Consider the following 17,672-nt stretch of genomic DNA (forward strand, 5'->3'; position numbering starts at 1 on the left):
ATTAACAGTACAGAGCATCTGAAAATGGTGTTTGGTTCTTTACACAAATGAGGTTATTTAAAGGGTCACAGGTGAGTTGGAAATCCCATGAAGGCACTTCTAATCCGGGTGTCTGTTGATTCTCCCTGGCACCGGTTCCTTTGGCATGGTCAAGTGCCTCTCTTAAACAATCCTTGCAAACACACCATAGACAAAATAAGGGAGACACCCTTTTCCTTCAACATTGAGTCACAGCACATCAATGGAACAGAACAACAAATCCACACAGAGTAAACTGAGATGATATAAACGTATACTATTAATTCATTGTCACATATAGTAACCAATTATGTTGTAAAACCTAAAGAGTAACAAATGGCAAATATGCATATCTGTTATTAGTGGACATGTGGTGCGTTATTGAATTTAATGCACAGCTGTCTTTACATGTCTCATATATGCAGCTATCATGAGAACATCAAAATATAAAGGGAATATACTCTAGAACTCTTGATTAATTTGATTGCATGATCGAAATTCATTACAAAGCAAGTACATATTTATTCTCTGGAAGCCGTTTTAAATGAGTCACAAACACTGTTACTGCATTCCTGACATGGGTCAGACCCTCTTCACTTCTCAGATACTGAATACAGACATTGCTTGTAACATTAATACCAGAATATATGCAATAGATTTAATAAAACTATGATTTGTAAAGAGGGGATAGTAGGTTAAATGACCATGAGGACTGTGAAACACCCAGCTTAACTGTAATACAAAGTCTAGATGAAATAAAAGCGTGTACTACAGATTCCAGGTCTTCAAACTACAAAAAATACTTAATTTTAGCTATAAAAATTATTATAATAATACTTGCACCACCTCAGTTTTACAGTACATAGGCTATCAAACTCAGAATATAGCAAGATAATGCCAACAATACATGGCCAAAAACTGAAACATCAGTTTGCACACATAGCGACCCCTAGTGTTCACTTTCAAAAGGTCTTGATTATCTTATTATCACAATGTTGATCTCTAATCATGTCTAGAAAATAAGGATCTCTCCCTCCCCAAATACCAAGGAAGTGCATTAAACACTGAAAAAAAATAGTTAACAGATAATATTATTAAATAAATATTATTCATTAATAATCCATGACAATCAAACAAAAGCAAAGAAAATAAACAGCCGAGGTGAAATTGACATACTGACAAGCCTTTAATACATATTCTTTTTTTACAGATTTTCTCTGCATTTATATCATTACTGCACACAAAAAGAGTTCAAATGTTTTGATTGATTTATATACAGTATTAATATCCGTTCAGAGGTTGGAAGAGTGAATAAATGGTTACAAAGTCTCTTAGCATTTACAATTACAATAAAGTTGTTAAGCAAGCATGAATCTCAAAGCTGCACATTTTTTTATTTTGCCTGATTCTCCTCTCGCCATCAGCCAGTGCGTTTGTGCCCAAATGTAAATTTCTAGAAAGAGTATCTGGAAATAAACATATGAAAGAGTTTTCAATATACAGTATATTGAAAACATGTTTATTATATAAACTCTCCTGGTCATTTTCGCTGATTAGGAGTGTCTCTGCACATTGATAAACAGAAAGTATCTACTCACATTGCTCTCTTTGACACGTTTTCTGCTGGAATCCCAGAATATCTCACATATGTCAGCACCTAAACATCAATAGACATAAAGAGCCAAGATACGATCTATGAGAGATGACTATTATGTAGGCTAAAGGTAATGAAATACCTTTCTAAATTGATCTTATCAAATTAGAAAAATAATGTTTTAGTCTTTAGTTTATAAATGGAAATCATTTTGTGTGGGGTTACGTAGGAAGACATAAGTTTTGTGTATTAGTATTAGTTTGTGTATTGTGTGATAGTGTGGATGTATTGTGATTTTCTTTCTCTATTCATCTTTGTATTGTTTTTTATTACCATTCATTGTTCTCTTACGAGAGTTCTCTCGTACTGCGTCTTAGCTAAGACGCTGCGGGAAAAGTCTCTTTTCACGAATATTGAAGCAACAAATTATCCTTAATTTTAATATTTGTAAAACGCATTTGCAGCAGTATGCAGCCATAGGCAAGACGGCTCGTTTGCTCATTGGCTGTTCTACTAGCAAATGCATAAGCCTATCGAGCGCAGGCTGATGCAACATCAGACCAATGAGGCCACTTCCCGCCGACGCGGGCGTGGCCTAGCCCTATAAAGGTAGCTCGAAAAGGCTGACTCACTTGATTTTTCATCTCTTCAGCGAACCTCTCACATCGCTGGATCTCGGATAGAAGCAAGCGTCGTCTGAGTGCAAGCACATCAGCGGGACGAGCCATCTGAAGTCGCTGGCCTTCGCCGCCTTCCACTGCCGTACCTGCTGCGCTTTCCGGCGCTCATATCCCTTTCTGTTCCTCTGTGTGTGTGTGTGTTCGCCCCGCGACACACACTCGTAAAAGAGCTCGCGTCTTTTTCAAGACGCCCTCCCTTTCCTAGAGGATCTCGCAGCTCTCGCGCTCGCTGGCGGCGACTGCCCCCACTCCGAGCCAATTGTCTATGGTGACTCTGAGGACTCACCTGGCATCCTTCTCCGAGGCTGCTCCTCCTGAAAGCGGACGGTCGGGGTTAGTTTTTCTTTACGTTACAAGAAAAACTACCCTGCCTCTGCGCGTCATTCACCGGCGAAAGGAGAAAAGTGTGTTCGTTGTGTACTGGCCTCTTTTCTCTTACATTTCCCAGTTCCCTGTCGGCGACTGGAAATGTCATTTGCAGCAAGCGTACGCCTGCTAGCAAACGCTGAAGAATGTTGACGCTCAACGCATCCAAAAACCTGTATTCCCCTGTGGCTCAGTGGTGGAGTGTTAGGTTTTTCGCATGGACGACTGTGGTTCGATTCCCGGTCTGGCCGCATATAATTATGCCGCTAATGCTTCGCTCTGTCACTCCCCTGAGGGCGACTGCAGAGGTGCATTTTTGCAGCCAGCAAGCGCGTGGTACCCGCTTGCCTGCAACCGAACACCGTTTCTACGGTTCCCGTGCGTCACTGGCGAAAAGAGAATGGAGTGCTTTAGCCCCGCTGAGACCGGGCGTTATCCTCTCTTCTCACATTCTGGCACTTTTCAGGCGTCTGAAAATGTCAGTATTGCATGTTGTGCTACACGCATACCTGCAAATGAACGCTAGTGTGTTTAATACTCGCGATAACTGAAAGTCTATGTATCTTCCCCTGTGGTCCAGTGGTAGATTCATAGCCTATCGCGCAGTCGACCCGGGTTCGGTTCCCGGGTCCGCCGGCTAAAAAAAAAAATGTATGCCGTCGCATACAATTTGCTCTGTCAGTCCCCTGGAAGGCGACTGCAGATGTGAATTTTTGCAGCCGACGAGCACGTGGTATAACCCGTGCCCGTTCGCCTGCACACAAAAACCGTTCTACTGCTAAGAGGCCTTTCCGCACTCGCTCTGCTCAGGCAGACAGCGCGCTCAATGCAGTAAATGTGCCCGCTCTTCCGAGCCCACATTCACTCACAGACATTGCATGTCCTACGGGACTCGCCCAGCCCTCCCTCACTCGGTTAAACACCGTGGCGAGGTCGAGTGCGTCTGAGAATGTTGATATTGCATGTCATGCTACCCGCATGCTTGCAAACAAACACTCGCGTTAACAGAAAATCAATGTGTCTTCCACTGTGGTCCAGTGGTAGATTCTAAGGCTTTCGTGCGGGCGACTTGTGTTCGATCCCGCTCAGATGGCAAAAAGTTTTTATGCCGCCAAATACAAATCGCTCTGCCAGTTCCCTGAGAGGCGACTGCAGACATGTATTTTGCAGCAGGCAACCACGTGGTACAACCCGTGCCTGTTTGCCTGCACACAAAAGCCGTTTCACGGCTACACCCGGCCACGGCCGATGGTGCTATAAATGTAGTGCTGATGCCCACTATTCAGTGCCCATCCGTACACACAAGCACAGCCCTTCACACAGGGCTCGCGCCCATAAAATCGACTCAAGTCGATCGCGCGCACTGCATAGTAGACGTGCCCACTCCTCAGTGCACACGAACACTATGTCACGCACGTCTGACGGTTTCTGTAAAAACGAAACCCGTGCACGTTCGTTCTGCTCAGACAGACAACGCGCCAAAAGTAGTAAAGGTGCGCGCTTCCAGCCCACATTTACTCACAGACGATACGAGTCCCACGGGACTCGCTCAGCCCTCCCTCTCTCGGCTAAGCGCCATAGCGGGGTCGAGGACGAGCGCTCTGCCCGCTGTCATCAGCGCGCCCCACGCCTCGAATGCCACAGACATAACGCCTGTGTTACAGCACATCGAAGCGCCTCCGTTGCTCAGCCAACAGAGTGCGCTTCGCATCCAACCCTTAGCCATCCATGCAGATGCATGGGCAGCGCTTCCAGGGGTTTCGGAATGGGTGCTAAGCATTATAAAGAGAGGCTACTCGCTACAGTTTTATCGACGCCCTCCCCGCTTTACGGCGCGTGTCGAAACTACGGTGAATTCGGAAGTAGCACACCTACTCCGAGCCGAAATTTCAAAACTGATGAGCAAAGGGGCTTAGAGCCTGTATCTCATGCTCAAAGCGAACGGGGGCTGTACAGCAAATACAGATAGCGTCATGTCACAGGCAATACTTGAGATTCGCCTTCGACGGTCAGACATACCAGTATACAGTCCTGCCATTCGGTCTGTCCCTGGCACCTCGCACATTTACGAAGTGCATGGACGCAGCGCTCGCCCCTCTCAGACTCAGAGGCATGCGAGTGCTGAACTATTTGGACGACTGGCTGATTCTGGCTCATTCACGATCAGAGCTCGTGGAGCACAGGACCATGTTACTCGATCACCTCGAGAAACTCGGTCTCAGAGTCAATTGGACGAAAAGTTCACTGAACCCCAGTCAAACGATTTCGTTTTTGGGCATAGTTCTGGACTCACAGTCTATGACGGCGCGGCTGTCGTCACAGCGCGCGCTCGGCATTCAGCGCGCAGCGAGATCTCTCCGCTGCGACGCGTCCTTCCCGCTCAAGACGTTTCAGAAGATGCTAGGTCTCATGGCCTCAGCATCGCCAGTTCTTCAGCTGGGCCTGCTCCGCATGCGCCCCCTACAGTTCTGGCTGAAAGCGCGGGTACCACGCAGAGTGTGGACTTCTGGTCGACTGCGCCTCAAGGTCAACCAGAGCTGTGTTACAGCTCTAGAACCTTGGACAGTGAACGGCTGGTACCAAACAGGTGCAAGCCTGGGGACTTCCTCGAGGGTGAGAGTGGTGTCTACGGACACCTCCACCTCGGGATGGGGAGCGCTGCTCGAGGGCAGACCGTTATATGGCCTGTGGTCAGAACGGGAGAAGCTCTGACACATCAACTGTCTGGAAATGCTGGCAGTAGAAAACGCGCTGATACGTTTTCGTCCCCATATCAAGGGCCATCACGTCTTAGTCCGTTCGGACAACATGTCTGTGGTGTCCTACATAAATCGCCAGGGCGGTCTCAGATCCCGAGATCTGTACAGGTTGGCGGAACGCCTCCTGGTATGGGCTCAGCACAACTTGCGCTCGCTGAAAGCAGCTCATGTGCCTGGGATACAGAATGTGGGTCCAGACAGGCTGTCCAGGAACAACATTCCCGCGGGCGAATGGTCTCTACACCCACAAACAGTCCAGCTGCTGTGAGGGAGAGATTTGGCAGAGCGGAAGTGGACCTCTTCGCGTCCAGCGAAAACGCTCACTGCCCCGCGTTCTTTTCCAAGAGCGAAAGCGCGCTGTCCCAGAGGTGGCCGCGCTGCCCGCTCTATGCCTTTCCCCCCGTCTCCCTCCTTCCAGAGGTGATAGAACGAGTGAGGGAAACGAAATGCTCAGTGCTGCTTGTAGCACCACTCTGGAGGAACCAACCTTGGTTCCAGAGCTGATGCAGTTAGCAGACACTGCCCCATGGCCGGTGCCATTGAGAAGGGACCTTCTCTCGCAGGCCAGGGGCTCGATTTGGCACCCTCAACCAAAGTTGTGGGCCCTACACGTGTGGGCTCTCAACGGTTACCCGCTGATTCTCAGTAGGAGTGCTAAATACTATCACTCAGGCTAGAGCACTGTCGACTCGACGGCTCTATGCCTCAAAGTGGTCGGTATTCTCCAGTTGGTGTGTGGCTCGGGGATGCTCACCCCTCGACTGTGAGGTAACGGAGGTTCTCTCCTTCAAGAGCTGTTGGATAAGGGCAGAGCCCCATCCACGCTCAAAGTATATGTGGCGGCTATCGCAGCGTTCGCTGAGACAACGCTCGGTCAGTCGATAGGAAGGAACGATTTGGTCATCTGCTTCCTCAGGGGAGCTAGGAGACTGAACCCTCCCAGACCCCCGTCGGTTCCTGTTTGGGACCTCTCTACGGTTCTGGAGACCATGAAAGGTTCCCCTTTCGAGCCCATCCAGACGATTAGTCTCAAACATCTGTCATTTAAGACAGTGTTTTTGCTGGCCCTTGCTTCAGTGAAGCGCATAGGGGACCTGCACGCGCTCTCTGTGAGCCCGTCGTGTCTGGAGTTTGGGCCTAGTGACTCGAGAGTCATACTCAAACCTAGGCACGGCTATGTGCCGAAATCCCTCAACACGCCGTTTCGGGCTCAGGTTATATCCCTGTCCGCCCTGCCGGTGTTAGAAGAGGAAGGAGACTTGAGCTCTCTCTGCCCTGTCAGGGCTTTAAGAGCCTATGTGTCTCGCTCTGCTGTCTTTAGACAGACTGAGCAACTATTTGTCTCGTTCAGTGGACGTTCCAAGGGAATGGCTGTTTCGAAACAAAGCCTATCCAGATGGATAGTTGACGCCATAGCGTTAGCATACACCTCCAGAGGTCTTCAGTGCCCACTGGGTGTCAGAGCGCACTCCACGAGAGGCGTTGCCTCTTCGTGGGCCTGGTCTAGTGGGATATCTTTACAGGATATTTGTATGGCGGCAGGCTGGGCCTCGCCGTCTACATTTATCAGGTTTTATAACCTTGAGGTTCCCGCTTTGCAGGCTAAGCTGTTATCGGTGTAATTGAACACTGAGAATACAAGCGCAGTGCGTTACTACTATCTTACGGGCAGTATTACGTAAGACCCATATTCCCACTTTAGTCAAGGGTGTCTTGTCTAAGTGATGTCATATATTGCGTCTGCGGACGCAGCCACATATCAGAACGGAGAGTTCCTCCTCCTGTTCTAGGACTCTCTGTGAGTCCCTCTGGTGATTGTGCACTGTAAATCCTGGGTTCGCCTCCAGGTTTATGGTTGTTAATCCCTGCACGCACGGCGTCTTACATTGGGTTCCCGCAGCGTCTTAGCTAAGACGCAGTACGAGAGAACTCTCGTAAGAGAACGTACTCGGTTACTAACGTAACCTCGGTTCTCTCTAGTAGAGGGAACGAGTACTGCGTTCCTTGCCGTGCGTACGATTCACTTTGGTTCGCTTCTTCGATGAAATAAATCAAGTGAGTCAGCCTTTTCGAGCTACCTTTATAGGGCTAGGCCACGCCCGCGTCGGCGGGAAGTGGCCTCATTGGTCTGATGTTGCATCAGCCTGCGCTCGATAGGCTTATGCATTTGCTAGTAGAACAGCCAATGAGCAAACGAGCCGTCTTGCCTATGGCTGCATACTGCTGCAAATGCGTTTTACAAATATTAAAATTAAGGATAATTTTTTGCTTCAATATTCGTGAAAAGAGACTTTTCCCGCAGCGTCTTAGCTAAGACGCAGTACTCGTTCCCTCTACTAGAGAGAACCGAGGTTACGTTAGTAACCGAGTACGTTTTTGACTACTGTGACATGTAAATTCTGTAAATTGTGTAGCTGTTACTTTTCATAAGAGCTGTAGGGTTTGTGTGCTTTCCTTATTTATTTTTAATCACCATTTCTTTTCTTGTATATTGCTAGTTAAGGAAGCAGGGAAGCTCTCTGTATTTGTCACATTTCTTTTTTGTTAGGAAAGTTATATCATTGGTGGCGGTAGTTTATTTTGTTTGTTGTTTTGTTAGTGGTAGCCTCAAACCAGGACAATTTTGAAAAGAACTTTGGTGTACGAAGGCGACAATTTATTTATTTTTAATACTTTTAATCATCTTAATTGTCCTGTCTGTCCTGTTTGACTGTGGTTTGTGCACTTATTTAAAGTCATTAATGGTGAGAAACGTTCTGCTGAGCACAGATGAAAATCACTGATATTATATACTTACAGAAGTGTCATAATCCTCTTCTTTGTTATCTGAAAAATAGTTGTGAAGTATTTATGATGAAACATGCAACACACAGCACATCTACAGTTGATCTACAGCTGGTAAATCCTGTTTGTTTAATCTACAAACCGAATTCCGGAAAAGTTGGGACATTTTTTAAAATTTGAATAAAATGAAAACTAAAAGACTTTCAAATCACATGAGCCAGTATTTTATTCACAATAGAACATAGATGTTGTAATGTTGCAAGAAGCCATGCTGTCGTAATAGCTGCAGTGTGTGGTGTTGCATTGTCCTGCTGAAATACACAAGGCCTTCCCTCTTTTGATGATGTTATGCACTGTAGAATGATGAGATTTGCAAAGCCTTTGCAATTTGACGTTGAGGAACATTGTTTTTAAAGTATTCCACAATCTTTTTACGCACTCTTTCACAGATTGGAGAGACTCTGCCTCTCTAAGACATCCCTTTTATAGCTAATCATGTTACAGACATGATATAAATTAACTTAATTAAATTAAATTTAGTTGCTAGATGTTCTCCCAGCTGGATATTTTCAAAAATGTCTTGCTTTTCCAGCCATTTATTGCCCCTGTGCCAACTTTATTGAGACCTGTAGCAGGCGTCAAATTTGAAATGAGCTCATTTTGTGCATAAAATTTTACAATTTCTCCGTTTAAACATTTGTAATGTTGTCTAAATACTGGCTCATTTGATTTGAAAGTCTTTTTGTTTTCATTTTATTCAAATTTATTGAAATTTCAAATTCAAATACAAAAAACTGGAATTCGGGTTGTATTACACTGAAATAATACAGTTGAGTTCATTTTATTCCTGTTGATAGAGCCTGGAAGTATTTGAATGCAGCTAAAAAAAAGCATCCACATTACATTTTTATGATATAACATGAAAATGAGTTTAAGTATTTGTTATAAAACATTAAGAATTATGAAAACTCACTAGCTCCTTTTTTACAAATCACCCAAAGAATAACAGCAAGGAGAACAGCCAATACAGCAACTACAACAGCAATCACAGTCACTGAGGGAGAGACCAGAGAACGGTACATTCAGACTCGACATCACATTAGGTTAAAACATTATTTTTAACAAAATGCATTTCATTTCATACACTTATGGACTACGAAAGTTATAGGGCCAGCACTGCACTCAAACATATTTACAAAGTACCACAGTAAGCAAATGATTGCACATGATATGGAAGCAAATACAAACCACTGGTGTGAGAAAGACAGTGATTACCTTGTGTTTGTGGTGTGTTTCTAGCTGAGGGATCCTCAGAGTTTGTGATGTGCAGTGTTGGGAAAGTTCACTTTCTACATGAACTATTTCAAAGTTCAGTTCACAGATTTTAAAATGAACTAGTTCAGTTCATAGGTCATACTTCAAAATTTTGAACTAAGTTCACAGTTCCAAAAATTAACTAGTTCTTAGTTCTTTTTTTCCATATGTTGCTATGAGCAATTTCCCCCCCCAAAAAATATTTCCACTGTCCATATAGGACCACACAGAGCAATTATTAAAAACGTGCTGCTTGAATGGTCTTTTTTAATGAATCGTGGAAAAATATACCAGGCAGGTTCAACAAGTGCGGATTTTCTTTTCCTTTCAAAGTTTGCATAGAAATGTAAGATTTTTCCCAATCCTCACCTCACCGACCTTGTCATAAAACTCGTTTAAATGATCATATACGACGCCTCCTTGCTGCTTTGCATAGATATATACACTAGATGTCGCCTTGGCTACGGCAGTTCATTGGAACGAATGCGTCAATAGAGTCGCCATCTTGGAACAGGGGAGCCCCTCCTCTTTAATGCATCAGCGTCAATGTAGGCAAAGGTCTAACGGAAATAAAATCACCATAAATCGTCATGAATGCGATTTTCTAGGTTTTTTTTGGTTCGTTCCAACGGTCAGACATGTATTTATCATTGAGTCCAGAGAAAATGTACGGTTTTTTCAAAATAATAATGCATAGTGCCAGTAGGCCTAAGTTTATTAGTCTTCCACTTGAGTAAACTTAGAATGAACTATCGCTACTTAAACTATATATATATGTAGCATATATATATATATATATATATATATATATATATTAGTGGCCAAAACTTGGCCACTAAATATTTCATATTAAATTATTTTAATGATCACAATTCAAGTTTTAATTTTATTAAATTGAACAAGCGCAACATTCAGCATTCAATCAAATATTCTAAAAGATGTATTATTAATAATAATATTATTTCAACATAATATCTCGTTATTTCGACATAATATTTGTGCTTGCAACAAGCAAGATGTGCATTTGTAAATCCGGTGACGCGTGCATTGACTTTTATTAATAAACTAGTGTTTTCTGACAGCAAAGATGAAGTTGACAATCGCCATATTCGCAGTGAACGCGCCTATAGAAAGAAATGCACATAATGGATTACATAATCAGAGAGTAGCCTATTTCTTTTCGTTTTGAATTATTTCGTTTAAAGACATTTCAAGCTTTGAAAGGTTGTCTACAAAACAAAACTTAATGAAGTGGTCAAAATCATGTCTGACCCACTCCATGTCTCGATATATTGCGCATCCTATCTTACTCGTGCTGTTCACTTTTCATAAATCAACATAAATGGAAAAAAAAATAACATTATAAAATTTGAACAAATATGAAATTAAAATGCGCTTATTTAATGGCTACAACAGTATAGTCCTACAGACTCTCTATTTGTACAAATTGCTGTACATTCATTTAATTCTGAATTTTGCACACACAAGTTGAAAGGCATTTGTTCAAATCAAGTTCACGGATAATTGTGCGTGCATTTATTAATCATTATGATACTAAAATCATAACAAAGTAGGCTATGCTATGTACAAAAAATCAGATGAGCCCAGAATATGAACGCAACGTTTAATTACACGTTAAGCATTTTCCTCCCATAGAAAACCATTATAAGAACGCTTAATGTGGCTTAATGCAGATTAGAATGTCCCCTTATTATGTCAAAAGAACAAGATTTTTTTTTTTTTTTTTAATGCGGTTCAGGGCTTCCATAGAATACAGCCTGAATGTAGTTGCTTCCAGAAATTATTTTTGAGGGTGCTATCGGGGTGCTTTGGTCTTTCTTGGGGGTGCTGAAGCACCTGCTAGCCCCTCCCTAGCACCGCCCATGACTATACATGTTAATTTGAACATTTAAATTGTATTGGTTTATTAAATATGATACACAAAGCAATTTGCAGGTGGAAGCAAATCCAAAATTTGAGAAGAACATAATGTGAAAGTTAGATAGTTGGTGCCAAAGACCGTTTAATCTTTTCTTTATTCCTGTCCCGCAATACTTTTGCCACATTAAATAAGTACACTGTTTTGTTTTTCCATTAAAAGGTTTGAGAACAATCGGTAAAACATCTAAAGTTAGGAACAACACAGCACAACACAGCCAAAAGTGGGTATTAAGGGTCAACTCCTGCATATTGTACATTTTAAACACAGGGGTTATTTCAAATAATATCTAAAGAGTAGCCTACAGCACATTCACAGTTCATTTTCTGTGCGAGAATCACAGTTCATTTTCTTCCTCCAAGCAGAGAAATGTACACTAAACTTATAAAAACTTGACTACTACCATGATCCACACAGTAAATGTAATCCCTTGCTGTATGGTTTTTAGATTTCGTTCGTGTGAACATCCATACGCAGCACAAAAGTCCGGCATCATCCATGAATTCGAAGTACAGACTGAGATAACAGCGTTACCTAGCTACTTCCTATGACAAGACCCCTGTTCCAAGATGGCGGCGGTTTTGACGCATGTTTAGAGCCCCAAGGCGACATCTAGTGTATATATCTATGGCTGCTTTGTCGCCTACATGCTACATACAAAAACTGCCTTTTTCCACCTTAGAAACATTGCTAAGCTACGTAATATGCTATCAGTTTCTGATGCAGAAAAGTTAGTTCATGCATTCATGACCTCGAGACTAGATTACTGTAATGCTTTATTAGCTGGTTGTCCTGCATCCTCAATAAACAAGCTACAGTTAGTCCAAAATGCCGCCGCTAGAGTTCTTACTAGATCAAGAAAATATGATCATATAACACAGATTTTATCATCACTGCATTGGTTACCTATAAAGTTCCGTATTAATTACAAGGTATTGCTACTGACTTATAAAGCCCTAAACGGCTTAGCTCCAGTCTATTTAACGGATCTTCTAGCGCCCTATAATCCATCGTGCTCTTTAAGATCACTAAATTCAAGGCTTTTGGTCATACCTAGGATATCCAGAACCACCAAAGGAGGGAGAGCATTTTCACATTTAGCTCCAAAACTCTGGAATAGCCTTCCTGATACTGTTCGTTGCTCAGACTCGCTCTCCCAGTTTAAAACTAGATCGCATCTCTTCAGCCAGGCATTCATATAATATTTTTAATCTTACAGTTCAAACTACAATCCGGCCTCTAGTTCATAAACGCCAGAGGAGAACTGGCCCCCGACTGAGCCTGGGTTCTCCCAAGGTTTTTTTTTTCTCCATTGGGTCACCTGATGGAGTTTTAGGACACCATTAGGTCACTTGATGGAGTTTTTCGGTTCCTTGCCACTGTTGCCTTTGGCTTGCTCAGTTGGGGATATTTTGGGGATATTTAAATTGATTTTATCAATCAATAAATTCCACTAGAAACAAACCTTGTTGTATTACTTTAATTTAATACTGTGAAGCTGCTTTGATACAATCTGTATTGTGAAAAGCGCTATACAAATATACTTGACTTGACTTGACTTGACATGCTGCTTTTTGTTTTGATTATAGCGCAGCGCCGCGCATACCGCGTCCTGTGTGAAAGGCCCATTACAGTACGTGCACTTCACGTTCGCCCAAAATATGAACGAGTTCATGAACTATCGTTCAATGAACGTGTTCAGGCACAACAGTGGTGATGTGGACTGGAATCACTGGTGTCGTTACCAGCTTGAGCTGTACGGGAAGAGTGTTAGTTCAAATACATCATACTAGAAAATATGGAAATCTTTGTTTAACAATTAATAATTGGCTAATACAGAAGATAAAATTAGCATTATGCTTGTCTAACAGTGATTTCAAAATTTGATTAAAAAAATGTCTTACTTGAATATTTTCATATATATTTAAATACATGTAGGCTACAGACAGTACATTTATTAATAAACATTCAACAGCTGATTATGTACCTGGTTGTGTAGAAGTTACTGGTTTATTTACAGTTGTGGTTGTCTCTGAGCTGGTGACTGGAGTCAGTGTCTTTGTCTCTGTTGGAGCTGTAAAATATTAATTTTCAGATGCTTTATACTGTAGAATATATATTTATTTTATTCTTGATGATCAATACAAAGTTAAAAATAAGTAACAATATAAATAACAACAATTTACCTGAATTGACAGTATATGTGGCTGAGGTCTTCAGTTGATTTCTCTGAGTAACCTGACATCTCCACTCTCTGTTGTGATCTTCATTCAGGAGTGTTGTAGTCAGATTGCTGATACAGTGTGTTGAGGAGAAGAATATCTGATATCTGGAGTCTGTCATATATCACGTGACAGCATAACACGTGCATCAGTTCCTTGTTGTTCTCCACGTCCATTCTCATATTGTCGGCAGGTGTAAAGCCCATAATCTTCTTGTGTGACTTTCTTGATGTTCAGAGAGCAGTCAGACCCCAGACTCAGTCTCTCACGTCTCTCTATGTCATTCTTCTTTTTCCCTCCAGCAATCAGTTCAACTGTCTCTGAAAGTCTGGTATAGATCCATGTAGTCGATGTGCAGTCAGAAAGAGTATTATTACAGGGCAAACTGACATTTTCACCAGAACTGCTGAACACACGAGTCTCTTCTGCTTCACTGGTACCTACATATTAATATAAAACAGTAAAATAATAGTGTTAATTATTTAAACTTTAATGACATACAGAAAATATTTTCTTGAATATTAAAAACTAAAGTAATAACCTACATAAATTTTTCAGCAAGATAAAAACATGTTTGCTCAATCTAACTCTTTGCCAGTCTCTATACCAAAGTAATTCAATTATTTTTGAACAGATGGTTGTTTACATTATACAGATTTTGCATAATGTCTTATAGGCCATATAAAGATTTCTTTACCTGTCAGAAGTGGACAGAGAATGATCAGTCGCAGCAGACACATGGGACACCGATCAGCCATTTTCTGTTTCTGTCAGTCTTTCTTTTCATCATATAGTTACAGTTCTTCCTTCAAACATCATCAGCTCCTCCTGTGGTTGTGAACTTCCTCAGATCAACTGACTGTTCAGTGCTGACACAGACACTATATATAGCTGCATTTCACTGACACTATACCGTGCACGACATACAAAATATAAATATGCTCTTGTGGAATCTCTATTAATTTAAACGTGCTATTGATGTCTAAGAGTCCATAATGGTGACATTAGATATAAAGTTTTAATTATAAACGAACACGGGAACGTTTGTTTGCAAATATTGCAGTCAAAACTTTATGATACTCAACCATATCACAAATAATCAAATTTTAATCTAAAATAAGTAAAATCAAGATTTCTCAAGATTATTTCTTATAATATTATAATTTAATAGGATAATAAATAATAAATTATAAAATAAATAGGCCTAATACAAATATTTCTTTCTTCCTCTGTTGGTTTTAAGAACATACAGCTGAAATCACAAATCTAATTGTGCTAAATTAATTTATATCAAATAAATTTTGAAATAATAAATCAAATAAATCAAAGTTTGAAAACAAGAATCATAATCAAGTAGAAATTCTGGAAAGTCTTTATTAGGGAGCCGTTTAATATTGGAGAACGGAGAGCCTTCGCTTCATAAAGGCTGAGAACCAGTCAAACGTAAAATATTTACTTACTGACAGAATCCAAAATGTACAACATTTATATATGAAATCTTTTTAGGTTTACAAATGTTTATGAATCCTCTGAGGTTCATGTAATATTGAAATAATGGAATTAATAAGCTGATTTTATTTTATCCGTTTTTATACTGGAACTGGATGACTTTAATGGTTCTCAGACATGCATTTTTCCACTGATTCGGATAGATCACTGTGCTAAAATACTCTGGCTGTATCCAGAATCATCCCTATACCCTCATTCCCTGTTAGTCCACTAGCCTACTTGAAGGAGTGAATAAAAACGAGTTTGCACACTGAGTTGCTGGAAGGGCTGCTGTTTTTGCATAGTTTGAGCTTGGTGTTTAATAATAATTTGATATTTAGATAATTGGCAAACTCCATTAGGAATTAAATGATTTATTTAAAAATCTGTCATGGAAATTGTGACCTCACAGTGCAGAGCTGTTGATTGTACATCGGTTAAAGACTCATTATTGCAGTGCATTATGGGATTGAATGAGTGCACTTGATAATGTCAACTATAGGGTTTCAGACACTATAGTCATCCACTCAAATAGTGCACTATATAAAAATATATAGATAACTTTAGATGCAGTCTCTGACAGAGTTCCCGATATATTCAGCAGCAACACCACAACATCGCTAATGAGACCAGAGCACGAAACACAGGACCTGATGGCTCTTTTTAATCAATCAAAACATATACTGCAGTGTAATCTGATTCAACAAATGACTCTAAGGAGTAGTTTTATTTGGCCAAACACATACAGCTTACTAATTAAGTGTGAGACATACATAAATGTGTTTGTATTTATGTTGCATATTAAAAGACTGTGAAAATTCATTTAAAACTTTTTGCAATAACTATAAAGATCATGTGTTAATCATTAAAATTATCTCTACATTTGGAACATATTTTTTTCATTAAAAGAACTTAATTGAACCTTTAAAGAACCAGAATCATTAAATAATGATTCCATTAATACTCATTATCTTATCTATTTCATAGAAACTGACTGTGGTCTCTCAGTTCCTTTACAGTTCCGTTAAATAAAGCATTTCTGAGCATTTCTCACGCACAGAAATAGTTTAAAAGATGATGCTAATCAATGTAGCCTGCAAACAGTAATGATGCAACATCATATTCACAATGACATCTACAATGAAAAACCAATGTCAGTTCTGAGCTGACAGGCACATTCTGCACAGCAACAAAACGACTTTCATAAACTCACTTCTGACACTGTCATAATCCACTGCATCTGTATCCTAAAGGTATAAACCCGCACAAAAAGAGGTTCTCCTCAGAAAAACTGCACAAGGAAAAATTTGTAATGACGAAAAATACTTTTCACTGTATTATACATTATACATACATTAAATACATTTGACATATAGGCTACTTAATACATTTATTATTGACAAACACAATTTAGTATTACAAGCATTACTGAAAGTATTTGCTCAATCGGTTCAAACACCAAATTTTCATTCCTGTCATATTGTGATTAAAGTTTACATTGCCTGTTTTCATAATCACTGCAAACTGACAGTTATTAGCCTGCATTAATCAGTCAACAAAAATGATGATTAAATGAGAATGATCTAAGAATGAAACTGTCCTTCATTTTCTGAACTTTGTATAAGCATATCATATCTTCCTAAATTAATAATAAAGCAATAACATTAACTGAACAGCTACTATAAAACAAACATCCCAAACTATCCAAAATACTACAAATAAATCTGATCACCACTGGGGTTTGTTTGTTAAAGACAGTAATTATAATGGCACTGAATGAAACCCGAAGGAGTCAATTAAATATTCCTATATTCATCATAATACACGATCTGTGTATAGTTAATGAGTGTTTTACTCATTTGTGACGGTTCTTGTTCACAGAGGAATAAAGTTGACTGCTGTTATCCTGAGGTCCAGCTGTTGCTCCTCTGATGGATGCGTAAGTCACTTTATCGTCATCATCATGAACCTGAATGAACATCACAGATATTGTCAAACAAGTTTCAAGTTTCAACCCACAAATATTACAGCCTGTTAGATTTTAACTCAAGAGAGTTAGAAGAACTGCATTTAAGAATGAAACTGATTTAGGTATAGCATATAAACTATCAGTTTGAGAGATGGATGGACATTGATGTAGGAAGTGTTTAGTCACCTTGTTCTCTTTGGCTTGCTTTTTACAGTACGTGGCAACCTCAGTATAAGTCACATCATCTTTCTGCTCCTAAACAATGAAAATATGTAGAACCAAGTTATGAAATACAAATCATTGTTTCAAATATATTTATTCTTATTGGTAACATTTACTAAAGAAACGGTTCAAATACTGTATAGCTGAAGCTTTTATCTAACGTGACTAAAACTACACATTCAGGGATCATTTACCCTGGAGCAGTGATTATGGACACAATAATAATAGCTTATGGATCAACCTCTGGGTTTTTGGCATTACAATACTTACCACAGAGTCATCATCAGTCCCTCTTTTGTTTTCTGAAAAATAATGGT

At 40.5% G+C, this 17,672-nt stretch overlaps 1 protein-coding gene and 1 long non-coding RNA gene across 2 annotated transcripts in view; both read right to left on the bottom strand.

Annotated features, from left to right (window-relative positions):
• The window catches only part of LOC311306953 (uncharacterized protein), a 68,451-nt gene that overhangs the window by 13,908 nt on the left and 36,871 nt on the right, over nt 1–17,672 (bottom strand). The window lies entirely within an intron of this gene.
• LOC311306964 lies at nt 1,186–9,533 on the bottom strand. The gene is made up of 5 exons (XR_014630237.1): nt 9,477–9,533; nt 9,175–9,255; nt 8,215–8,243; nt 1,617–1,675; nt 1,186–1,484 (listed from the first exon to the last, which is right to left on the bottom strand). It is a non-coding gene; the product is annotated as an uncharacterized lncRNA (long non-coding RNA).

This window comes from Rutilus rutilus, assembly GCF_951802725.1.
Source record: "Rutilus rutilus genome assembly, chromosome: 17".
NCBI lineage: Eukaryota > Metazoa > Chordata > Actinopteri > Cypriniformes > Leuciscidae > Rutilus > Rutilus rutilus.